This window comes from Chelonia mydas, chromosome 7 (assembly GCF_015237465.2).
Source record: "Chelonia mydas isolate rCheMyd1 chromosome 7, rCheMyd1.pri.v2, whole genome shotgun sequence".
NCBI classification, from domain to species: domain Eukaryota; kingdom Metazoa; phylum Chordata; order Testudines; family Cheloniidae; genus Chelonia; species Chelonia mydas.
The window spans coordinates 90,971,995-90,997,677 of NC_057853.1; the positions used below are offsets into that span (position 1 = coordinate 90,971,995).

At 40.8% G+C, this 25,683-nt stretch overlaps 1 long non-coding RNA gene across 1 annotated transcript; it reads right to left on the reverse strand.

Moving 5' to 3' along the window:
- Window positions 1–8,837: 8,837 nt before the first annotated feature.
- LOC122466518 lies at window positions 8,838–18,449 on the reverse strand. The gene is made up of 3 exons (XR_006292113.1): window positions 18,207–18,449; window positions 13,248–13,251; window positions 8,838–8,849 (listed from the first exon to the last, which is right to left on the reverse strand). It is a non-coding gene; the product is annotated as an uncharacterized LOC122466518 (long non-coding RNA).
- Window positions 18,450–25,683: the final 7,234 nt, after the last annotated feature.

Here is a 25,683-nt window from a genome sequence, read left to right on the forward strand (position 1 = left end):
ATTGAAATCAGTGGAGGGGTCTGCCCACACGAATGTCTTGCAGGATTGGACACAAATTTATTCACAAGAGCTGTCTCATTGACCTCAGACATGAGTGCAGAACTGGGGCCATAATCTTTGTATCCCTGAAGGGAGAAGGTGTGTCAGAAAATCTAGGGCACTGTACTTATTTATTTTCTCCCAACATGTAAAAACCAGGTTCTCAATTAGGTTTACTTTTCTTTGGTTTCTAAAATATATTTAATTTACAGAGAAGAGAAAACAGCTGCTCTCCAAGCAACAAACCAGGCAAATATCAAGTCCATTCATTCCATGCTAATAGAAAATGCAAACTATGAGGCATATATTTTCATGTATATATCTATATCTATCTCTATATAATTTAACTTTGGGGTTTGCAAATACTGTCTAGTACTGTAGGATTGGGTGGGGGGCTTAATTATAAAATATGGAGACAAACTGACAAATTTTGCACATAAGAAGCACTTAATGATATTTTTGGTTACAAATATCCCTTGTCTCTTGTTTTGGCACAGTGCTGAGAGATTCCCATTTTGATGTTAGTTCACTGAGGCTGCATTAAAGTATAAACCTGAATCATTACTGAAGTGGCCACATAATTATAGGACGAAAATATACCTCTCTCCTTTTTCCCTTCGTGCCCCCCGCTGAGTGCAGAACTTCATCAACTCTCTGTTTCCTGAACTGTTATAGTTGAAATAACTTATTGTTAAAGGTCTTTGCCCCTCCTCCCACTGCGCTTTCAGTTCACACTTAAATCTTTTTATTTAGCTGTGAGAAGAAAGTTTCAACTGATTGCTTCAGTGCAGAAGCTGAGCAGAGCACTCCTTGATTAGTGACAGTCACACCTGAAGTTTCTCTGCTCAAGGAGGGACTTACTGTGAATACCTGGGGGCTAACAAACTTGGAGAAGCCTGTTTGCTAATATTCTAAGTCAAAACTCTGGTTTAGCATCTCATTGTAATTCGGGGAGCAAAGAAAGGGATAGCAGCAGGGTTACAGCCTCAGTGGAATGGATTTTCAAACTGAAAGGCTTTCGGGTAAGGGGGTTAAAATGGATTTTTCAAATGGCCCGTGTTTCCAAGCAGCAGGGAAGGGAAGCATGCTGCATTTGTAATATGGGTTTTCAAAATGAAATAGATATTGTTTAATCATGACTATTTTTTCAGTCACTGTTGGCATGATCTTACATACTTAGAACAAAAATAATACGCAGCCTAAACTATAAAAAGTCAACTTTTGCACTAGCTGTCACCTATGATTTGTTGCAGGAGACAAATCTATATGTAGCTGAACATATATATCCCCATACACAATGTAAGACTCTCTACACCTCTTTGCCAGTTAGAAAAAGTACTTCTGCACTTTAAACAATTCTGCAATTTAATTAGTTTTTATTTTCACCCACAGTTCTATGTTCTGTCTGTGTGCTATAGGACCTATAAAGCTGCTTGAGTTACATTTATTACATAAAAAGAAAAGGAGTACTTGAGGTCTAAGGTGCCACAAGTACTCCTTTTCTTTTTACGAATACAGACTAACACGGCTGTTACTCTGAAACCATTTATTACATAGGGGTCAGAAGTGTCCTTTCTTTATGCTAGAAAAAGGGGGGAAAGGGGGCAAAAAATTTCTCCATTATGTACACATTGCAGGGAAGGGAGTCACTCCACTAATACATGCTCTTCTTGCTGGCACCAATGATTTAGGCCAAGGTCAGCAGGATTATATAAGAGCAGCCAGACTGGGTCAGACCAAAGGTCCATCTAGCCCCGTATCCTGCCTTCCAACAGTGGCCCATGCCAGGTGCACCAGAGGGAATGAACAGAACAGGTAATCATCAAGTGCCATGCAAGAGTCTACATCTAGTGTGCAATAGTCACAAAGCTGTTAACAGGCTGCAGCATGCTGCCATCTCCAGAGTACAGATTTCCCAAAGGCAATTCATATGGGAGTTACTACTTCTTGTGGGCTAGGTTGTGGTTTTCACAGGTCAGTGTAGGTGTTCCAGCTGTCCATTGATTTCACTAGCCATGTTCATGCTGGCTCAGTCTCTCCACAAGATGACTCTCACTGCACCAGAGGATGTGACTTGAAGTCTGTGAACTGTAAATGGTGGTAGTTTAGGGTTGCCAATTTTGGTTAGATGTATTCCTGGAGGTTTCATCACATGATATAATATTTAATTAAAGATTAATCTTTAATTCCTGGAGACTCCAGGACAATCCTGGAGGGTTGGCAACCCTAGGGGGTACTTGGGGTATATGTTTTACCCTTGCATAGATTTATCCACAGATAGGTAGCATGTGGCCCTACTTCTTACATAAAACCAAGTGGGCCTAAGATGATGAATCAGTAGATTTTACAAGCCTTTTGGTCCAACCACATTAGTTGATTGTTTTTTGTTTGTGATCTAGCAGAATGAAAGGCATTAACAGAGTGTATATAAGAGCTTGTAAAATAGTAATGCATAAGAGTGTGACAGTATGTGGAGGGGAGGTGTAAAAATGGATTCTCTTTTTGGACACAAGCCATCTAAAAGTAGAGAGAAGCTAAATTAAAGGGGGGAGGAGGGAAGCCTTGCTTTTTTTGGAATTATTTTGATCTACTTGACTTTCTGTTGAGATGTTGCACACAATGATCAATACTGTGTTTTTGTACATTACAGAATTCATGTGCCAATAAGATTTGGATTTCTGAGCTAAGGTCCTTGGTGAGTGACATGCTTGTTTATGCCAGTACTTGAAGGTATCTGTCACACAGGCAAGGATATTGTGAAGCACTAATCATGATACAAATTAGGCTTTTCGGAATGGAGTCTGTTTTTTACTAGAGCCATAGGTATTCAAGGAGACCTTCTCCCAAGTATATTACTTTCCAACCCCCTTCCCTTTTTTGCTCTCTTTCTCTCTCACTTACTTTTCCATATTACTGAGGCAGCTGCCCAGCTCCTACTCAAGTACAGATGATGGTTCTCCAAGTTGCCATTGAAAGTACTAGAGAACAACGCAGAATTCACATGAAGTTGAGAACTTTTGGGTGCAAAATATTTCTCATTCTTTTGAGTAACAGCCTGAAGATCCTTCAGCCCTAACCTCTTTCATGATCGCATTAACCAAGCCACAGGATTCTCTGAATGTGATTAAACAGAATCAGGAATTATGTTGGCACTTAACAACTGTCATGCATTTACACATGAAATAAATTCGTATCTCAGATCAGTATCCCATGGATAAATGTCTGTTGCTGCCCACTGGCAGTCTCAGTAAAGTGAATCTGTATGGAATTTGAGTTATTCTTTCACCCCTACAAGAAGGCTCTTCAGGTTGCAGTATGGCAAACTAATAGGGTGTGTAAAGTAGCCAGGCAGATTGCACTGCCAGTGTTCATGTTCTGTTTTATAAATAGAGAAATCTAGTTTCCTGTGGTTTCCATTTGGCATCTTTCACTTTAAAGAGACATCATCAACTTAAAAAATTCTGTCTGAATTTTTTTTACCTAATACCACCGTAGCTGAAAGAAAATATTTTTTAAAAAATTTTTTTGTATGTGACAGTACTTTGTACATGTTAGTTTTCCATTTGGTTGTGTGGGTCTTCCACACAAGAAGATGGGAGAGAAAAACAGTTCTATAGAAATAGACAAATGTGACTGTAAACCCCTACCCGCCCCCTAAATTGTCAGGTGTTGTACCTGAAACTAATTATCACCTTTTAAAGAAAACTGACCAGATTTCACTTTCTCTTCCCCTTAAAAACACACACACAATATATATGACAGGTTTCAGAGTAGCAGCCGTGTTAGTGTGTATTCTCAAAAAGAAAAGGAATACTTGTGGCACCTTAGAAACTAACCAATTTATTTGAGCATAAGCTTTCGTGAGCTACAGCTCACTTCATCGGATGCATTCAGTGGAAAATACAGTGAGGAGATTTATATAAACACAGAACATGAAAAAATGGGTGTTATCATACACACTGTAAGGAGAGTGTTCACTTAAGATGAGCTATTACCAGCAGGAGAGTGGGGGGAAGAAGGGGGAGAAAATCAAGGTGGGCCATTTCCAGCAGTTAACAGGAACGTCCGAGGAGCGGTGTGGGGTGGGAAATAAACATAGGGAAATAGTTTTACTTTGTGTAATGACACATCCACTCCCAGTCTCTATTCAAGCCTAAGTTAATTGTATCCAGTTTGCAAATTAATTCCAGTTCAGCAGTCTCTTGTTGGAGTCTGTTTTTGGAGTCTTTTTGTTTTAATATTAGAGACTAACCAATTTATCTGAGCATCAGCTTTCGTGAGCTACAGCCGATGAAGTGAGCTGTAGTTCACGAAAGCTTACGCTCAAATAAATTGGTTAGTCTCTAAGGTGCCACAAGTACTCCTTTTCTTTTTGCGAATACAGACTAACATGGCTGCTACTCTGAAACCTGTTTTAATATTGCGACCTTTAGGTCTGAGATCGAGTGACCAGAGAGATTGAAGTGTTCTCCAACTGGTTTATGAATGTTATAATTCTTGACATCTGATTTGTGTCCATTTATTCTTTTATGGAGAGACTGTCCAGTTTGACCAATGTACATGGCAGAGGGGCATTGCTGGCACATGATGGCATATATCACATTGGTAGATGTGCAGGTGAACGAGCCTCTGATAGTGTGGCTGATGTGATTAGGCCCTATGATGGTGTCCCCTGAATAGATATGTGGACACAGTTGGCAACGGGCTTTGTTGCAAGGGTTAGTGGTTCTGGTGTGTGGTTGCTGGTGAGTATTTGCTTCAAGTTGGGGGGGCTGTCTGTAGGCAAGGACTGGCCTGTCTCCCAAGATTTGTGAGGGTGATGGGTCGTCCTTCAGTATAGGTTGTAGATCCTTGATGATGCGTTGGAGAGGTTTTAGTTGGGGGCTGAAGGTGATGGCTAGTGGCGTTCTGTTATTTTCTTTGTTGGGCCTGTCCTGTAGTAGGTGACTTCTGGATACTCTTCTGGCTCTGTCAATTTGTTTCTTCACTTCAGCAGGTGGGTATTGTAGTTGTAAGAATGCTTGATAGAGATCTTCTAGGTGTTTGTCTCTGTCTGAGGGGTTGCAGCAAATGCGGTTGTATCGTAGAGCTTGGCTGTAGACAATGGATCGTGTGGTGTGGTCTGGGTGAAAGCTGGAGGCATGTAGGTAGGCGTAGCGGTCAGTAGGTTTCCAGTATAGGGTGGTGTTTATGTGACCATCGCTTATTAGCACCGTAGTGTCCAGGAAGAGGATCTCTTGTGTGGACTGGTCCAGGCTGAGGTTGATGTTGGATGGAAATTGTTGAAATCATGGTGGAATTCCTCAAAAGCTTCTTTTCCATGGGTCCAGATGATGAAGATGTCATCAATGTAGCGCAAGTAGAGTAGGAACATTAGGGGACGAGAGCTGATGAAGCGTTGTTCTAAGTCAGCCATAAAAATGTTGGCATACTGTGGGGCCATGCGGGTACCCATAGCAGTGTCGCTGGTTTGAAGGTATACATTGTCCGCAAATGTGAAATAGTTATGGGTGAGGACAAAGTCACAAAGTTCAGCCACCAGGTTTGCCGTGACATTATCGGGGATACTGTTCCTGATAGCTTGTAGTCCATCTTTGTGTGGAATGTTGGTGTAGAGGGCTTCTATATCCATAGTGGCCAGAATGGTGTCTTCAGGAAGATCACCGATGGATTGTAGTTTCCTCAGGAAGTCAGTAGTGTCTCGAAGATAGCTGGGACTGCTGGTAGCATAGGGCCTGAGGAGGGAGTCTACATAGCCAGACAATCCTGGTGGTGGTGGGGCAGAAGGAGAGGCCCCAAGATAGGACAGATCTTCTGCTGGGCTAAGAGTATAGTTGGATAGATTGATAATATCGCTGGGTGGGTTAAGGGAACCATTGCTGTGGCCTCTTGTGGCATGTAGTAGTTTAGATAGTTTAGTGTCCTTTTTAGATAGTGTAGTGTCCTGGAATGTTGGTGTAGCGGGCTTCTACATCCATAGTGGCCAGAATGGTGGCTTCAGGAAGATCACCGATGGATTGTAGTTTCCTCAGGAAGTCAGTAGTGTCTCGAAGATAGCTGGGACCGCTGGTAGCATAGGGCCTGAGGAGGGAGTCTACATAGCCAGACAATCCTGCTGTCAGGGTGCCAATGCCTGAGATGATGGGGCGTCCAGGATTTCCAGGTTTATGGATCTTGGGTAGCAGATAGAATGCCCCAGGTCGGAGTTCCAGGGGTGTATCTATGAGGATTTGTTCTTGTGCTTTTTCAGGGAGTTTCTTGAGCAAATGGTGTAGTTTCTTTTGGTAACCCTCAGTGGGATAAGAGGGTAATGGCTTGTAGAAAGTGGTGTTGGAGAGCTGCCGAGCAGCCTCTTGTTCATATTGCGACCTATTCATGATGACGACAGCACCTCCTTTGTCAGCCTTTTTGATTATGATGTCAGAGTTGTTTCTGAGGCTGTGGATGGCATTGTCTGCATGGCTGAGGTTATGGGGCAAGTGATGCTGCTTTTCCACAATTTCAGCCTGTGCACGTTGGCGGAAGCACTCTGTGTAGAAGTCCAGTCTGTTGTTTCGACCTTCAGGAGGAGTCCACCTAGAATCCTTCTTTTTGTAGTGTTGGTTGGAAGGTCTCTCTGGATTAGTATGTTGTTCAGAGGTGTGTTGGAAATATTCCTTGCGTCAGAGACGTTGAGAATAGGATTCTAAGTCACCACAGAACTGTATCATGTTTGTGGTGGTGGAGGGGCAGAAGGAGAGGCCCCAAGATAGGACAGATCTTCTGCTGGGCTAAGAGTATAGTTGGATAGATTGATAATATTGCTGGGTGGGTTAAGGGAACCATTGCTGTGGCCTCTTGTGGCATGTAGTAGTTTAGATAGTTTAGTGTCCTTTTTCTTTTGTAGAGAAGCAAATTATGTGTTGTAAATGGCTTGTCTAGTTTTTGTAAAGTCCAGCCATGAGGGAGTTTGTGTGGAAGGTTGGTTTTTTATGAGAGTATCCAGTTTTGAGAGCTCATTCTTAATCTTTCCCTGTTTGCTGTAGAGGATGTTGATCAGGTGGTTCCGCAGTTTCTTTGAGAGCGTGTGGCACAAGCTGTCAGCATAGTCTGTATGGTATGTAGATTGTAATGGATTTTTTACCTTTAGTCCTTTTGGTGCGATGTTCATCTGTTTGCATTTGGAAAGGAAGATGATGTCTGTCTGTATGAGTTTTTTCATGAAGTTGATAGATTTCCACTCCATACAGCTAAATACAGTGCCTTGCATAATGACAGGTTTCCGAGTAGCAGCCATATTAGTCTGTATTCACAAAAAGAAAAGGAGTACTAGTGGCACCTTAGAGACTAACCAATTTATTTGAGCATAAGCTTTCGTGGGCTTCATCGGATGCATTCAGTGGAAAAAACAGTGAGGAGATTTATATACACACAGAACATGTTGACAGAGCCAGAAGAGTACCCAGAAGTCACCTACTACAGGACAGGCCTAACAAAGAAAATAACACTGTATTTTCCACTGAATGCATCCGATGAAGTGAGCTGTAGCTCACGAAAGCTTATGCTCAAATAAATTTGTTAGTTTCTAAGGTGCCACAAGTACTCTTTTTCTTTTTACAATATATATATTATGCTGAGGTTGTGATTATAGTTACAGTTGACCTGCAGTACATGATAGATTTTCTTACAGTTTCCAGCCTAGATTCTCCATAAGCATGCAGCACATGGATTAATTTTTCAGTGAGTTTATAAAGCATGCTTTGTCACAAGTCTCCAAATCAACTTTGGGCTCCTCTGGACAAAGACAAAATTATATCGTTCTAACTCCACAAAGAATCCTTTTATAGGCAGGTAACACCACAGCTCTTGCTGTCTCCAGCCTTTCAAAACTAACCAACTCTTTTTTTAAACAGCAGTATTTGAAGCAGATTATAAATGTTAGCATTTTTCAGGTCAGCTAATAGACACCTAATGGTTTGTTTGTTTGTTTCCGTCTCCAGTAATTTTGCTGCAGGGGTAAAATGAAAGAGCTGCTTTCTTTAACCTGTGTTTCTAGACTAAAGTAATTCACAAGCTTTCAGGGTTCTTTATTTGGCTTTACTGCTTTTAGATTGTTGCTGCAAGGCATGCTTCTCTGTCCCCATAGCTCTAGGAGGAGGAAAGGGAGATGTGTTGAGAGTACTGAGAGGCCTCTGACAGCTAATCAGAGTCATTTGAGCAAAGATAAGCCATCCATTTTCTCAGAACAAATTCAAGCCACAACCACCTTATAGTTGGGGGTTGTGGGAGGGGTAAGAAAAATTGTAAATCCCCAACTTGCTTCCCATCCACTGAAAGCACTGCTGCTGTTTGCACAATGGGAGATTAATATAGTGCATGTTGGAGTAATAGCTATTAATTAACAGGAAAAGTCCAAACTTCCCAAAGCACACTCCACTACCCCAAGCCCCAAAATCAGGCCTAGCTTCCTCTAGATCCTTTTGGAGCAAAAGGGTCTTTTCTGCCAGAGTTAACCAAAGGGATTTGTCAATGAATTATGACCACATACTCAGTGAACGGTCAATTTGTTCTTATGCAAGTCTTACAAAATATGCTACAATATTCTATAGCAGTAGTCCCAGAACTACTGCTCACAGTATAGGGTGGTTACTGTAGAATCTAAAAGCATTTTTGTTAGAGCTAGTCAGGAGTTTTCTGCTGAAATATTTTCCTTGTAAAATTCTCATTTTTCTAAACAGTCTATGGAAAAAGCTTGGTTTGATGAATCTCCTGAATTGGACTTTTTTTAAAAAAAATAAAAGTTTCAAAATTGTCAAAACATCTCATTTCAACTCTTTTTAAACAAATAGTTTTGGCATTTTTATTGTTGAGGGTTTTTTTTACTTTTTGTTTTGAAATTTTGGTTTAATTTATATTTAGGATTTACAAAATTTAAAGGTCAAAATCAAAATTAAACATTTCAAAAGCACTTTTACTGTATCTGAATTTTTTTTTCAGATTATTGGTTTGCAGAAATCATTGAAATTCCAACATTTTTCTCTCTTTGGGATGGGGAAAAAATTCAAAATCTCGAAAACAATTTCCTGCTCCACTCTAATTTCTTTGTGGGAATCGGCCCAATCAGACTGCAACAACTGAATACTCTCATTCCTCAAGAGAATCTGGAAATGCCAAGCTAAGCGTGCAGTGATTCCCACTGATTCCCAAGCATGGTATCAGTGGGCTACTGTGATTCCAGAACTGTGAATATAATGCTTCCTATTCATAGATTCTGAGGCCAGAAGGGACCATTGTGATCATCCAGTCTGACCTGTATAACACAGGCCACAGAACTCCCCCAGAATAGTTCTTATCCTATAATAACCCATGTGAGAACAGTACGCCTGAACCATCTGAAATATAGAATGCTAGACTCTAAGCAGCAACAAACTAGGGGCCCAATCCTGCTCCTGCTGAAGTCAATGGCAAAAGTTACATTGACTGCAAGTCGCGCAAGTTAAAGGCCCTAACACTACATAGAATGTATTTTAAATTGTGTAAGCAAGAAATTGATTAAAGAATATTTAATCAGACTGGTGTGTGGTAGATCAGCCAATGTTTGTACAATGCTTTGGAAATGTAAAAGGCAAGATAAGTGCTTAGGTTTTAGTGCTTATTTTTTAACATTTTTTTTATTAAAAGTCTATGACAAAGAAGAAAAAATAAAGATCATATGAAAAAATTGGAAAGTATGTGCTATGCACTCAAAGTTTATGCAATGTGATTATATTAAATCCAGAGTATTTTGAGCAAGAGTCCCTTAAACAACTTTTATGCAAGACATGTCTTTTTTTTAAATGTTATGTCACTAGTCTGGTTCTATGTAGTACAATCACTGGCTGGGGCAAAAAGAAAAATACAGTTACAAAAATAAACCATCAATGTAGCTTATACATAGTTGCTACTTGGATGATGGAGGAGAAAGGAAAATAGAGTAAGATAAGAAAGAACAAGAATGTATGTATTCATTGTTACATTAGCCTGGACTATAAAGGAATGGTTCACAAATGCACAGAAGACAAGACTTGCATGGGCTTGCATATATCGGTCAGTTTGCTGAGAAGCAGATATGCCCCTCAGGGGCATTGGAAGGACTGAGGCTTTTCAATTTCTTAGGATACTAGAGGGGTTTGGTTTTTTGTGGGGAGGGGTTGGATTCCCCCCTCCCCCCCCCAAATGTTCACAAAAGTTGAACCATGAGGCTATGTAGCCCACATAATTGTCCCTGAGGCAAACAATTCATGCAATCAGATATGATTGTATTGCCATATTTATACAATCCATTTCTATCACCTAGCTTCTCACTCTACACCAGTAACAACAGGGAGGAAAAAAATCTGACGATAGCTTGCCCTGTAGTTACTCTAAGAGAAACAGTCATAGTTCTCCTTTTGTGTAGTTTTGGTAAGATTAAGTATGTATACAAACGATTATTTGCCAGCAAAGTAATGTTGGCTTAGTGAAAAGAAAAGGAGGACTTGTGGCACCTTAGAGACTAACCAATTTATTTGAGCATGAGCTTTCGGACAGCTTAGTGGACACTCCCACTACCTATGTGTAAAGGGTTCTAATTCTTTGCAATCTGTCTGCCAAAAGGGTGACATCTTTATTTATATGGGAACAGTTCCTGACAGCCTTGCAAGAATGGTGCAGTTTTGTCAAGATGATGTAGCATTCGCACAAGGCTCATGCCTGAGTACTGCTGAGAGCTATGTTGACTGAGCATTTGGGTGAATATTTCTGTATCTGATCACAGCCTGAGTCATTCAGGTCTGCACTGATCTCAGTATTCCATGTAATGTGACTGCTCACCCCAGCAGAGTTTTAAGAGGCCTTCCTAGAGTCTGAATAATGCTCCTTTTCTTATTCCATCACCAAACACACACAGTCCATTACTATATTTTAGGTTCTCTTAAAAGGTCCTTTTTGTTTTGTGTATCATAGAGGAAGGATTTGAGCTCGGAAGTAGGTACAGTGGAATTCTCTGTCCACGTTTCTTTCCTGGATTTGCTACATTGCAAAGAAAGCTCCCCTACGGGATAGATCTAAGATGAATGAACCCCTTCTCCTCCAGATTTAGTCTAGTTTCTAATAGCTTGAACCTTAAAATAGGGGTTTACTAGACCTTGGTATGTTTACACTTTAGTTTCCTGCATATGTGTCTCTCCCCCCTCAAAATTCTCTAGGGTCATGATTGCTATATAGCATAGCTTTCAGATTTGCTAGTAAGAATGAAGCTTCTCTTAAGTCCTAGTCTAATAACAGAAGCATTCTTGTTTTACCAAGTGGCAGAAAGGGAGCTAGGGAGGGCGTCTGAGCATAGAAAAGTTGCTCCTAGGGCTATTGCCTGAGAAACACATTTGTAATGGTTTGGTTTCTCAGTTATCCTTGGGTGTTGCTTCCCAAAGAGTAGAGTGATCATTGTCAGACAGAGTTTGCCCCTCATATTTAATGAAAGCAACACTATGGTACTGACTAATGCAAACATCCTCTGCCTGACCTTCTAGACTTTTGCCTTAGTATCTGCCCCCATGTCTGCCTTATCTCCCCCACACACTCCCTTTCAATCCTCCAAAATGCTGCTGCAAAAATAACTTTATTTTGCCTGCTGCTTCTGTAATATGCAGCCTCCCTTTGCCTTCCACACTACACTTTAAGAGCCCTGTTCTTTTCTGGAAGGCCTTGTGTCTTCTGCACATCCTAGCTCCTGCCTGCTTCACTGCTTTCATCTCTTTCTACTATCCCTTTTGGTTTGCTCAAGCTACGTGACTGCTCATCCCCTTCATTTCTCATCTCTGTGCCTTCTTCCATGAAGTCCTGTGACTGGATGCCCTTCCCAGAGCTGGTCCACCATGCCTTCACCTTCTCTTCTTAAGGCCATCCTTAAACCTCAATTTACCCACAAAGCCTATTACCTTATTAACCTCTGCTAAAACCACCAGGACTTTTTATTACTGCTCTACATCTAAATCACTTTATTAGGGAGAAGTGTGCATCCAAGCTGGCAATTTCACCTTCACGCTGTTAGAAGAGCTCAATTTAAAATCCATTAAAAATGGAATTTGAAAGAAAAAATGGCAGCTGCCCTTTAGCCATGCTGCCCTAATACCACAGCAGCAAAAACTTTATTCAAACTAGTTATGATTGTGTAAGTGCCAAACTCACCCACATAGATCCTTAAAAGCAAGGAGATGACAGTTTAAGGGAACCATCTTTACCACTGGGTTTCTGTGATATGTGGATAGTAAGGAATCTATCTGACAGACTGTGCACCTCCAACATATAAAGAAACACAGTACATTCACCAAATTCATCTGACACACCCCGATACAAAACCCTCATTTTGATCTCGGTAACACTGATTGATAGTTACAATAAACCTATGTGCCCTGCTTAAGTGTATGATGAGTGTTTGTTTGCAGGAAAGCATGAGACTGGGGTTACGTGTTTTGAGTTAGAGTGTGAGTTAGATGAAGAGGATGGTACTGAGTACACTGGAAGTGGAAGGGACCTCCAGTCTTATTCCCAGGTAAGAAAAAGAACAGCTTATCTCAGACTACTCATAGTGATACTGCATAGGAAAAGGAATGAATTCTAGATGTATTAGCAGTCAGCACTATATAAACAATGTTTCCATTATGTGCTGCACAAAGATTCATTTGGTTTCTCCTTATTGTAGTAATATTAATAATTAATTCATAATCGTCCTCTGAATATCCCACAGGCTTCTGCTAAAGTTGCATTAGAATGCACCAGTAGCTAAATGTCTCCTGTCTCATTAAGGGCAAAGGAATCAAGGAGGAAATTCTTCAACCTGGGGTTAAACTTTTTGTCTCATTCTATGTGAGCCTGACTGGAACAAGTACAAGACTGCAGAGCTTCTCTTTAGGGTCATGCCAACTATAACTTAGTAGGAGAAAACTGACAGAACTACACAGTTTAGAGACCTGGGGAATCTTCCAAGAGGTGAGGGGAAATGGGTATTCTCTGAGCTCTTTTGTGACCTGAGGTCCCCTCTCTTTATCTCCCAAGTCACTCCTGACTACCTTCTGTCACGTGTTCTCCCATTATTCCAGCACAGGAAGGCTGGACAAGACCTCCCCTTCAAAGCCCATATACTGTTTCACTAGAAAGCCTGTGCAGTAGTCCCTGATCCCCTGCCAACCAGGAGCAAGCAAGACTCAAGGCACTGTGCTTCAAAAAAAATTTTATGCAAAACTTCCCTTTCTCCAAGCGCTCACTTCCCTTTTTATTATTTGCTGTCTTTTGCCTGGCCCACACTTTTTCTAGTGGCCTATTTTTATTTTCTTGTGTTCTTAGTATATATTAGTTTGTAATCTCCTTGGAGCACTGGCCATGTCATTTTATTCACCTGTAGAGCACCAGACACATTGACTGAGTAGTGTTAAATAAGTAATAAAATATGAGACCTTGATCCTCATCTGGCATAGCTCCAGTGACCTCAGTAGAACCATGATGATTTATACCAGCTGAGAATCTGGTCCAAAGCGTATCTGGTTTCCACAACTGCAAGATTTTCAGCTTTGTCAGACTTGCATTTTTTTCTCCAATACAGCTATTATATGTATGTGCTTAACTGAATCCATCTGTAAGGTCCCACTGGCACTATAAACTCTAGCCTAATCAGAAACCCACTTCAGGTCTGTTCTATCTTGCAGCGAGAATGAGACTGAATCACATTTTAAACATGAACCTGAGTCAGACTATAGCCCTGGGAAGGTCCAGGAATTAGCATGATTTGGAAACACATTTAAAATATGGTTTGCTCCACTCTACACTGCTTTTCCCTCATCCACAGAGCCAGTTATCTTGTCATAGAAGGCAATTAGATTAGTCAGGCATGACTTGCCCCTGGTGAATCCATGCTGACTGTTCCTGATCACTTTCCTCTCCTCTAAGTGCTTCAGAATTGATTCCTTGAGGACCTGCTCCATGATTTTTCCAGGGATTGAGGTGAAGCTGACTGGCCTGTAGTTCCCCAGATCGTCCTCCTTCCCTTTTTTAAAGATGGGCACTACATTAGCCTTTTTCCAGTCATCCGGGACCTCCCCTGATCGCCATGAGTTTTCAAAGATAATGGCCAATGGCTCTGCAATCACATCCGCCAACTCCTTTAGCACTCTCGGATGCAGCACATCAGGCCCCATGGACTTGTGCTCGTCCAGCTTTTCTAAATAGTCCTGAACCACTTCTTTCTCCACAGAGGACTGGTCACCTCCTCCCAATGCTGTGCTGCCCAGTGCAGTAGTCTGGGAGCTGACCTTGTTCGTGAAGACAGAGATAAAAAAAAGCATTGAGTACATTAGCTTTTTCCACATCCTCTATCACTAGGTTGCCTGCCTCATTCAGTAAGGGGCCCACACTTTCCTTGACTTTCTTCTTGTTGCTAACATACCTGAAGAAACCATTCTTGTTACTCTTAATATCTTTTGCTAGCTGCAACTCCAAGTGTGATTGGGCCTTCCTGATTTCACTCCTGCATGCCTGAGCATTATTTTTATACTCGTCCTTGGTCATTTGTCCAATCTTCCACTTCTTGTAAGCTGCTTTTTTGTGTTTAAGATCAGCAAGGATTTCACTGTTAAACCAAGCTGGTCGCCTGCCATATTCACTATTCTTTCTACACATCGGGATGGTTTGTTCCTGTAACCTCAATAAAGATTCTTTAAAATACAGCCAGCTCTCCTGGACTCCTTTTCCCCTCATGTTGTTCTCCCAGGGGATCCTGCCCATCAGTTCCCTGAGGGAGTCAAAAGAAAAGGAGTACTTGTGGCACCTTAGAGACTAACCAATTTATTTGAGCATAAGCTTTCGTGAGCTACAGCTCACTTCATTGGATGCCGTGAGCTGTAGCTCACGAAAGCTTACGCTCAAATAAATTGGTTAGTCTCTAAGGTGCCACAAGTACTCCTTTTCTTTTTGCGAATACAGACTTACACGGCTGTTACTCTGAAACCTGAGGGAGTCAAAGTCTGCTTTTCTGAAGTCCAGGGTCTGTATTCTGCTGCTCTCCTTTCTTCCTTGTGTCAGGATCCTGAACTCGTCCATCTCATGGTCACTGCCTCCCAGGTTCCCCTCCACTTTTGCTTCCCCTACTAATTCTTCCCGGTTTGTGAGCAGCAGGTCAAGAAGAGCTCTGCCCCTAGTTTTCCAGGGTATCTTTCATTTGGCATTTTTTAAAAGCATGTTCTTTCCCATGAGGATAGCAACACAATTCTCTCTAAGAAGTAGGCTCAGTATGGCTAGCAGCCATACATCCAACAAAATATTCCCTTCATCACTGCAATTCCATGAAAGCTGTCAGACACTCACAGCTTTTTTTATTTAGAGTTGCTAAGAGTTCAAGTGCTAATATTAAGTATTTGTTCAAGTCCCTTGCAAAAAATCACAGCACAAAATAGAATCTGCATGTAGTAATATGAGGTAGTTTCTTGGCTGCATTTTTAATGTCAGCTGTTATAAAAATTTAGACATCGTGTTCTCTGAGCATCAAGGTCTCTTGCTGTTTTAAGCTGTTGGAAATAGTAGCGCTTGTTGACACAACGTGTACAGTGTGTTTGTGCTATCTTCTGGTTAGTCAACATCAGTTTTTCTCTCACTGATTTGTGGGTAGAAGGCTGGGTTTACAGCCGGATTGTGTTTTAAGATATGAACAGATTTCCTGGCACCAGTGGGGCGAAAAAAAAACCACGGTTTGGCAATACTCACAAGTAACCATGTTCTTGGATTCTTTACATAAATCCCCTCCTATATAGCTGTGTACAACTTACTATCAGGCTACTACAGAATGGAAGCATGGGCATTCTGTCTGGGAAATATGAAGTCGCCTAAGCATGTATGCTAGTACTGAGGTCAGTTAGTTCCAGAAGCATAAATTCAAATTAGGACAGAATTTGAACCACTGAGGAATTTTGCCTAAGGAAAAATAACCAGTAATTAAACTATCTTTGAAATGATCTTGAAAGTATCTAAACAAAGTATGTTGGCAAGCTAACTAAAAGGCACCAGGCAATTTCAAATAATAAACAAACACAAATTGGGATTCATTGCTGGTTTCTTTAAAACAGTGGCTCTCAAACTTTTGTACTGGTGACCCCTTTCATACAAAAAGCCTCTGAGTGCGACCCCTCCTTATAAATTAAAAACACTTTTTACATATTTAACACCATTATAAATGCTGGAGGCAAAGCGGTGTTTGGGGTGAAGGCTGACAGCTCGCGCCCACCCATGTAAGAACGTTGTGACCCCCTGAGGGGTCCCAACCCCTAATTTGAGAACCCCTGCTCTAAAAGCTATTTCTACGCTAAGTAAAACTTTCTTATTTCAGGAAGTAAAATATCCATGTGGGTCTTAGGGCTTGTCTTCACTGCTGTGTTAGCTCATGGTTTAACTCAAGTGTTATCCCTAACCTAACTCCTGTCCACACATAAAAATCTCTACCTTGAGTGTGGTGGTGCTTTAAACTTGAAATAGCTGGCCTGTCAGGGATTATGGGTTAACGCTCAAGCGCTGCTGATGCTCAAGCTAGTAAGTACAGCTGTTGCTCAAGTGTTACTTATCAGTGTGGCTGCTTTCCCTTGAGCTAGGCTAACTCAAAAGGAGATAACTAGCCAGTAGAAAACTCAAGTCAACTCTGCAGTGCGACTACATAGCCTTGATGACATACTTTCCTATTGCTGTTGTCAGCTCTATAAATAGCATCAATATTTTGAAAGAGCTGGTTGGGTCCACTTTTATGTTTCTTTTCTTACTGTTTTGAAGTGTGAAATCTTGCTACCATAGAGGAATAAGCAGTTCCTCTATACAGAAGCTTAAATATGCCTTTGATGTGTTCTATGAGCTCAGCATCAAAGTACATTTTAGACTGAAATATAAATAAAATAGTACTGAGTGATTATTAGTTAAAGGGAATCTGTAATGACATTTGTTTCTTTACTCCTCCATGATTTCTGCCAAGGCAAAACTATCACTGATAGCAGCAAATCTGCCTGAAAAAGGAGCACAGCAGTCAAGCCAAATGTAATCCCATGTCCTTAGGGACCCACAGCTGGCTGCCACAGCCAGCTAAGGGCCTGATCCAGCAGAGCACTTAAGCACCTGCCTGTTCTTTAAGCACACAAGCAGCTCCCTTGTCTTCACTATGGCTACTCATGTGCTAAAGTGCTTTGCTGGCAATTCAGCACCTTATTAGAGAGCTTATTCCTTCACTCTCCCACTTCCCTGGTCCTTCTCACATGAACAGATAGCAACAATACCCGGAGTCCGAAGGTGCAAACAATTCAATGTTTATTGGGGTGAACTTCCAGCAAGCTTAAATCAAAGTTCCTTTTTCCTTATTTTCAAATCCCAATTTACTTCCTGTTTTCTCCTAATTTATATAGTAATATTCTCAGCTATACCTTAACCAATCATTTTACTGAAATATACCTAACCAATCCTAACATATTGTAACAGGATTAGCTAACCAATTATATCCCACCACCTTAATTAGTTTACACCCAGCAAAATTAATTATACAGCAGACAGAAACAATCACAGAACCAGACAGAGACCATGCAAATAAACAATAACAAAGTGAAGGAGTACTTGTGGCACCTTAGAGACTAACAAATTTATTTGAGCATAAGCTTTCGTGAGCTACAGCTCACTTCATCGGATGCATGCAGTAGAAAATACAGTGGGGAGATTTTATATACACAGAGAACATGAAACAATGGGTGTTACCATACACACTGTAATGAGAGTGATCACTTAAGGTGAGCTATTACCAGCAGGAGAGCGGGGAGGGGGAATCTTGTGTAGTGATAATCAATTTCCAGCAGTTGACAAGAATGTCTGAGGAACAGTGGGGGGTGGAATAAACAAGAGGAAATAGTTTTACTTGGTGTAATGACCCATCCACTCCCAGTCTCTATTCAAGTCTAAGTTAATTGTATGCAGTTTGCAAATTAATTCCAATTCAGCAGTCTCTAGTTGGAGTCTGTTTTTGAAGTTTTTTTGTTGAAGAATTGCAACTTTTAGGTCTGTAATCAAGTGACCAAAGAGATTGAAGTGTTCTCTGACTGGTTTTTGAATGTTATAATCCTTGATGTCTGATTTGTGTCCATTTATTCTTTTACGTAGACTACAGTAGTTTGGAATGTGAGGATGTGACCATACGTTTCCCAGCTTATGGCTGCTCCCACTGCTTAGCCAAAGGCATCAGCTTAAGAACAGGGCCTCAGACTGTTACAGTGAGAGAAGGCCGCTACACAAGCAGACAGTTATTTTGATTCTTTCTTTTATACCTCTATAACCAGCTAAATGATAAACATAAACCTACATTCTTAAAGTATAGGCCTTTACAGACAGACCTGAATATCTATATCCTAACACACATCTCCTAGCTAGACTGTGCCATAAAATAAAGCAGCTTTCCCCTGGTGGGAGCTTGGGTATTGCCACTTGCCCTCACCTGGAGTTAATGTCATTGCTCTCACAGGTGCTGAGAGCTGCAATTTGCACCACCTGAGCCAAAGGAGGTGACTCTGACTCCAAGTTTATGAGACTGCTGCCCCGCTGTAATGCTTGAGTAGCTGCTGAGCATTAGGAGAGTATACAACAATTTTACTTTAGTTCCAAGTTTCTCTTGCTCAGAGCTATTTTGATAATTTTACATAAATTAGAAATTTTTAGGAGCTTCTGATGTTTTTCTGCATACTCTTCTGTGATCATTGCTTCCCAGATAAAAATGAAAATTGCATGGGGAGAGTTCCCTCTGCTACACAAAGCTTGACGTTTGCGCAATTCAACAGCTGCTGAAGTCAATGGAATTCTTTAGAATCACTTCATTAAATTGTAAAGTGGGTAAAATGCCAATTTGTATAAAATTTAGGGCTGTCGATTAATTAGTTAACTCATGCAATTAACTCACAAAAAGTAATTGTGATTAAAAAAAGTAATTGCGATTAATCATAGTTTTAATCTCACTGTTAAACAATAGAATACCAATTGAAAATTATTAAATATTTTGGATGTTTTTCTACATTTTCATATATATTGTGTTGTAATTGAAATCAAATTGTATATTTTTCCTCTGTAAAAATGATAAACAAAAGAAATAGTATTTTTCAGTTCACCTCATACAAGTACTGTAGTGCAATCTTTTTGTTGTGAAAGTGAAACTTACAAATGTAGATTTTTTTTTGTTACATAACTGCACTCAAAAACAAAACAATGTAAAACTTCAGAGCCAACAAGTCCACTCAGTCCTTCTTCATGTTCAGCCAATCGCTAAGACAAACAAGTTTGTTTACATTTACAGGAGATAATGCTGCCCTCTTCTTATTTACAGTGTCACCCAAGTGAGAAGAGGCATTTGCTTGGCACTTTTGTGGCTAGCATTGCAAGATATTTATGTGTCATCTATGCTAAACATTTGTATGCCCCTGCATGCTTCAGCCACCATTCCAGAGGACATGCTTCCATGCTGATGACGCTCGTTAAAAAAAATAATGCGTTAATTAAATTTGTGACTGAACTCCTTGTGGGGAGAATTGTATGTCACCTGCTCTGTTTTACCCACATTCTGCCATATATTTCATGTTATAGAATTCTCAGATGATGACCCAGTACATGTTCATTTTAAGAACACTTTCACTGCAGATTTCACAAAATGCAAAGAAGGTATCAATGTGAGATTTCTAAAGATAGCTACAGCACTTGACCCAAGTTTAAGAATCTGAAGTGCCTTCCAAAATCTGAGAGTGATGAGGTGTGGAGCATGCTTTCAGAAGTCTTAAAAGAGCAACACTCCAATGTGGAAACTACAAAACCCAAACCACCAAAAAAGAAAATCAACCTTCTGCTGGTGGCATCTGACTCAGATCATGTAAATGAACGTGCGTTGGTCTGCGCTGCTTTGGATTGTTATTGAGCAGAAGCCGTCAGCAGCATGGACGCATGTCCTGCGGAATGGTGGTTGAAGCGTGAAGGGACATATGAATCTTTAGCACATCTGGCAAGTAAATATCTTGCGATGCCAGCTACAACAGTGCCATGAGAACGCCTGTTCTCAATTTCAGGTGACATTGTAAACAAGAAGCGGGCAGCGTTATCTCCTGCAAATGTAAACAAACTTGTTTATCTGAGCGATTGGTTGAACAAGAAGTAGGACTGAGTGGAGTTGCAGACTCTAAAATTGTACATTGTTTTATTTTTGAATGCAGGTTTTTTTGTATGTAATTCTACATTTGTAAGTTCAACTTTCATGATAAAGAGATTGCACTACAGTACTTGTATGAGGTGAATTGAAAAACACAATTTCTTTTGTTTTTTTACAGTGCAAATACTTGTAATCAAAAATAAATATAAAGTGAGCACTGTACACTTTGTATTCTGTGTTGTAATTGAAATCAATATGTTTGAAAATGTAGAAAACGTCCAAAACATTTAAATAAATTGTATTCTATTATTGTTCATAGATTCATAGATATTTAGGTCAGAAGGGACCATTATGATCACCTAGTCTGACCTCCTGCACAACGCAGGCCACAGAATTTCACTCACCACTCCAAAATCACAATTTTTTAAATCGCTTGACAGTCCTAAAATTATTACTGAATATAATTAAAATGAGTTATTACTAAAGGAAAAGGAAGTCCCCATCTTGTCTGTGTGCTACTATAGTTTGATCATAAAGTGTTTTGTGCCACTGAATTAATGAATTAGGTAGGGACTTTCCCAGTTGTTCCAAGGTAAATTCAATCATTTATTACAAAAATGTTTTTGATTATATAAAATTAGTTTCATTAATAGCAATGTTAATGTGCTTTTCCACATCATTATTTTCCAGTAATGGAATTTACTTTGGAATAAATGTGAATGTCTCCAACAATTGTCATGTACTCGTCTGCTGATTAGAACTTCTTGATAGGGTGACCAGATAGCAAGTGTGAAAAATCGGGACGGCATAGGGAATCATAGGCACCTATATTAGAGAAAGACCCAAAATCTGTGGACTGTCTCTATAAAATCGGGACATCTGGTCACCCTACTTCTTGATCGCAAACTATGTGTCACATGCTGCTTGCCTCCTAGTACATGTTGTAGAGAGTATTCTAACGTACCCAAAAAGCCCTTGCACCTGGGTGGTGCAGGAAGCAGCAACTCCACTGAATTTTCCCTCCAGACAATGTGGAAAGTATGACCAATAAAATTACTCATGAATTATAGTAACCAGCACTAGACTGCACAGAGTCAATCAGGACAAAAGATGTTCTGGTGTTACAAACTTTGTGGGGAGGTGTCAATCTCTCTCTCTCTCTCGCTGTCTTTTTGGACTTGTAGATATCAGCGTGGTATTGTCAGTTATATAAACTGTTGGTATAATCTGGCAGAGAGTGACAAAATGGCTCTCAATTTTAACTCTTGGGGTTTTGTAGAAGAAAATCCACTCCTTCCATGGTTTACCTGACCCCCCCCCCTTTTTTTTTAGTCTTGTCAGATTCTAAAAGAATTATAGTTTATTGTATTTGAAATCCTGCCCCTTTTTTCTGTGTGCTACTTGGGTTTCTTTTAATTTTCCTGTGGTGTCAAGGCCAGGTCTGGCTTATGGCTTATACACTAGTGAAATCACAAGCATTTTCTCAGGAAATTAAATGGAGTTTGTAAAAGGAATATGTTGGCTCTCTAAGACTAATTCTTATAATAATTTATAATTCTTATAATTCTCTATATATTCTGATTAGAATTGACTGAACTGTTTTACCCATCCCGCCCCACATCTCCTGTCTACAGCTCCTCCTCATTCATACTCATGACCTCCAGTTAGTTCCTTCCAGGGTGAATTTTGAATTTGAATTTAGTTAAACATTCGAGTTTTTTAAAATTAGGTTTATTTTTGTTAAAAAAATTTTTAACTAAAATAGTTAAATGAAATATTAAAAAAAAATTAAATAGACTATGTCAGCCAGGTCACCATGAGAAACTTAAAATATTGGCTTCTGCAGCTAACTCAGTCGTCTTAACCTTCATTTTCCTGTTTGTTCATAATCTGGGAAAGAAAAACAAGCTTTCTTGCTTTTTCAGGTCCCAAACAATTTCTCAATTTGGAATGAATTAGTCCAAATGAAGAAAATATTCTTTCTACACCGGCAGAAGAAGCTACTGCTGTTAAAAGTGAGATTATCACTTCAACAGTCTCTGAATCCAAGTGCTTAAGTGACTTCCACCAGTTCACTAGTGTGACTTTCTTTAAAACATCATCAGCAAACATATATTTCTTGAATGGTTCACCCTCAAGAAAGACCTCAAGACTTCTGGAATATGCTGCTCAAACAGTTTGACTTTTGTTTCTACTGCCTGTCCCTACCTTCTCACATTTATCTCCAGACTTTTTGTTTGTCCAGATCTATTCTGTCCCCAAAATCTTCTATTCATTGAACTTTTTGAAACTTTGCACTTCTAGCGAGAGGTAAGGGATTGACTCTGTGTACACAAATTTGCAGAGGGACAATAGGGTTGAGGTCTGTTATTTCTCAACTCTATATATTTATTTAAAATATTTTTGCTGTTAACAAGCATATTATCTCTGGAGACACAAATCCACAGTTTGAGAACTGCAAAACGAAGCATCTCTGGTGGTATCTTCTAAACTGAGCACTGAGTCCCATTGAATAGATAGAAAGATTAACCTAAATAATCTATACAGAAGCCCCTGAACCATAAGATTGGGTCCCTAATCCATGAACTATTGGAACTCATTTACAAATTTTTTCTTAAACATTACATGAATATGTTGTCTCATACTATAGAATTAGAATTTATAATACCTATTCCATTATGAGATATCTTTGAGCTATAATGTATCTTAATTAAAACTATCTTTAGATAGGTTTTTTCCTCAAAAAGCATTTTATCAAAAAAATCTGATTCTGATTTTTTTTATTGTTTTAAAAAAATCATTGATTTTATCCACCCTGGTTCCTTCCCTCCCTGTGTCTTCTAATAAACTATCCAGGCCTCTCCCTTTGTGTGATAACTCTCTGACAAGCAGGTACTCCTACCTTTGATCCATCCCATTGTGTAAGACGCAATAATACTGGCACTGGTTTTGCTGGGCTCCTCCATTAAGATCTTATAGAATTGTAGAATATTAGAGTTGGAAGAGACCTCAAAAGGTCATCTAGTCCAATCCCCTGCTCAAAGCAGGACCAACACCAACTAAATAGTCCCAGCCAGGGCTTTGTCAAGCCGGGCCTTAAAAACCTCTGAGGATGGAGATTCCACCACCTCCTTAGGTAACCCATTCCAGTGCTTCACCACCCTCCTAGTGAAAGAGTGTTTCCTAATATCCAACCTAGACCTCCCGCACTGCAACTTGGGACGATTGCTTCTTGTTCTGTCATCTGCCACCAGTACGGTGACCAGATGTCCCAATTTTGTAGGGACAGTCACGATTTTGGGGTCTTCTTCTTATATAGGCTCCTATTACCCCCCCGTCCCAATTTTTCACATTTGCTGTCTGGTCACCCTAGCCATCACTGAGAATAGCCTAGCTCCATCTTCTTTGGAACCTCCCTTCAGGTAGTTGAAGGCTGCTATCAAACCCCATCCCTCTTCTCTTCTGCAGACTAAATAAGCCCAGTTCCCTCAGCCTCTCCTCGTAGGTCATGTGCCCCAGTCCCCTTATCATTTTCATTGCCCTCCGCTGGACTCTCTCCAATTTGTCCACATCCCTTCTGTAGTAGGGGGACCAAAACTGGATGCAATACTCCAGTTGTGGCTTCACCAGTGCCGAATAGAAGAGAATAATCACTTCCCTCGATCTGCTGGCAATGCTCCTAATACAGCCCAATATGCCGTTGGCCTTCTTGGCAACAAGGGCACACTGCTAACTCATATCCAGCTTCTCGTCCACTGTAATCCCCAGTTCCTTTTCTGCAGAACTGCTGCTTAGCCAGTCGGTCCCCAGCCTGTAGCAGTGCATGGGATTCTTCCTTGCTAAGTGCAGGACTCTGCACTTGTCCTTGTTGAACCTCATCAGATTTCTTTTGGCCCAATCGTCCAATATGTCGGGTCACTCTGGACCCCATCCCTACCCTCCAGCATATCTACCTCTCCCCCGCAGCTTAGTGTCATCTGCAAACTTGCTGAGGGTGCAATTCATCCCATCATCCAGATCATTAATAAAGATGTTGAACAAAACCGGCCCCAGGACTCACCCCAGGGGCACTCTACTTGATATCGCCTGCCAACTAGACATTGAGCCATTGATCACTACCCAATGAGCCCAACAATCTAGCCAGCTTTCTATCAATCTTATAGTCCATTCATCCAATCCATACTTCTTTAATGTTGGCAAGAATACTGTGGGAGACCATATCAAAAGCTTTGCTAATGTCAAGATACATCACATCCACCGCTTTCCCTGTATCCACAGAGCCAGTTATCTCATCATAGAAGGCAATGAGGTTGGTCAGGCATGACTTGCCCTTGGTGAATCCATGTTGACTGTTCCTGATCACCTTTCTCTCCTCCAAGTGCTTCAAAATGGATCCTTGAGAACCTGCTCCATGATTTTGCCGGGGACTGAAGTGAGGCTGATCGATCTGTAGTTCCCCGAGTTGTCTTTCTTCCCTTTTTTAAATATGAGCAGTATATTTGCCTTTTTCCAATCGTCCGGGACCTCCCCCCGATCGCCACGAGTTTTCAAAGATAATGGCCAATGGCTCTGCAATCACATCAGCCAACTCCCTCAGAACCCTTAGATGCATTAGATCTGGACCCATGGACTTGTGCATGTCCAGATTTTCTAAATAGAATAATAAAATCATCGAATATCAGGGTTGGAAGGGACCTCAGGAGGTCATCTAGTCCAACCCCCTGCTCAAAGTAGGACTAATCCCCAACTAAATCATCCCAGCCAGGGCTTTGTCAAGCCTGACCTTAAAAACTTCTATGGAAGGAAATTCCACCATCTCCCTAGGTAACCCATTCCAGTGTTTCACCACCCTCCTAGTGAAAAAGTTTTTCCTAATATCCAACCTAAACCTCCCCCACTGCAACTTGAGATCATTACTCCTCGTTCTGTCATCTGCTACCACTGAGAACAGTCTAGATCCATCCTCTTTGGAACCCCCTTTCAGGTAGCTGAAAGCAGCTATCAAATCCCCCCTCATTCTTCTCTTCTGCGGACTAAACAACCCCAGTTCCCTCAGCCTCTCCTCATAGCTCATGTGTTCCAGTCCCCTAATCATTTTTGTTGCCCGCCGCTGGACTCTCTCCAATTTTTCCACATCCTTCTTGTAATGTGGGGCCCAAAACTGGACACAGTACTCCAGATGAGGCCTCACCAATGTTGAATAGAGGGGAACGATCACGTCCCTCGATCTGCTGGCAATGCCCCTACTTATAATCCCAAAATGCCATTGGCCTTCTTAGCAACAAGGGCACACTGTTGACTCATATCCAGCTTCTCGTCCACTGTAACCCCTAGGTCCTTTCCTGCAGAACTGCTGCCTAGCCATTTGGTCCCTAGTCTGTAGCGGTGCATTGGATTCTTCCGTCCTAAGGGCAGGACTCTGCATTTGTCCTTGTTGAACCTCATCAGATTTCTTTTGGCCC